This window comes from Ovis aries, chromosome 3 (genome assembly GCF_016772045.2).
Source record: "Ovis aries strain OAR_USU_Benz2616 breed Rambouillet chromosome 3, ARS-UI_Ramb_v3.0, whole genome shotgun sequence".
Classification (NCBI taxonomy): Eukaryota; Metazoa; Chordata; class Mammalia; order Artiodactyla; family Bovidae; genus Ovis; species Ovis aries.
In genome coordinates, this window is record NC_056056.1 from 60,294,802 (window position 1) to 60,295,653 (window position 852).

At 39.3% G+C, this 852-nt stretch overlaps 1 non-coding gene across 1 annotated transcript; it reads left to right on the plus strand.

Annotated features, from left to right (window-relative positions):
• Positions 1-485: 485 nt before the first annotated feature.
• LOC114114164 (U6 spliceosomal RNA) lies at positions 486-590 on the plus strand. The gene has a single exon (XR_003589003.1). It is a non-coding gene; the product is annotated as a U6 spliceosomal RNA (small nuclear RNA).
• The last annotated feature ends 262 nt before the right edge of the window (positions 591-852 follow it).

The following is an 852-nucleotide window of genomic DNA, read 5'->3' on the forward strand; positions in this document are numbered from 1 at the left end:
GAAAAGACCTTGACGCTGGGAAAGATTGAGGGCAGGAGAAGGGGATGACAGAGGGAGGATTAAATGGTTGGATGGCATCACCAGCTCGATGAACATGAGTTTCAGCAAGCTCCGGGAGGTGGTGAAGGACTGAGAAGCCTGGCGTGCTGCAGTCCATGGGGTCGCAAAGAGTCGGACATGACTTAGCAACTGAACACACACACAGATAAAGAGAATATTAAAGCTGGAAGGAAAAAGCAACAAGTGACATACAAGGAAACTCCCATAAGTTTGTCAACTGACTTTTCAGCGGAAAGTCTGCAGGCCAGAAGGGAAAGGCATAATATATTTAATGTGATAAAAGGGAAAAAACTACAACCAAGGATACTTTATCTGCAAGGCTTTGGTTCAGATTCAATGAAGCGATCAAAAATTTCAGAGCCTGTAAAGCCATCAAACCATCTTTAAGAGAAATGTTAAAGGGACTTTTCTAAATGAAAAAGATTGATCGCTTCAGCAGTACATACACTAAAATTGGAACCATACAGAGAAGATTAGCATGGACCCTGCACAAAGATGATATGCAAATTCGTGAAGCTTTCCATATTTTTACCAAACAAACGTAGAGTCACAGATGTAGGAAACCACTTACGGTTACCAGAGGACTGGGGGTAGAGGCTGTGGACAAATTGCGAGATTGGGATTGACATACACTCACTACTATACATTAAATTGATAACTAATAAAGACTTACTGTATACTCAATACTCTAATCGCCTATATGGGAGAGAATCTTTTTAAAATTGTTTCATTTTTTAAAATGAATTTTTACTGAAGTATAGTTGCTTTAAAATGTGTTAGTTTCAACTGTAT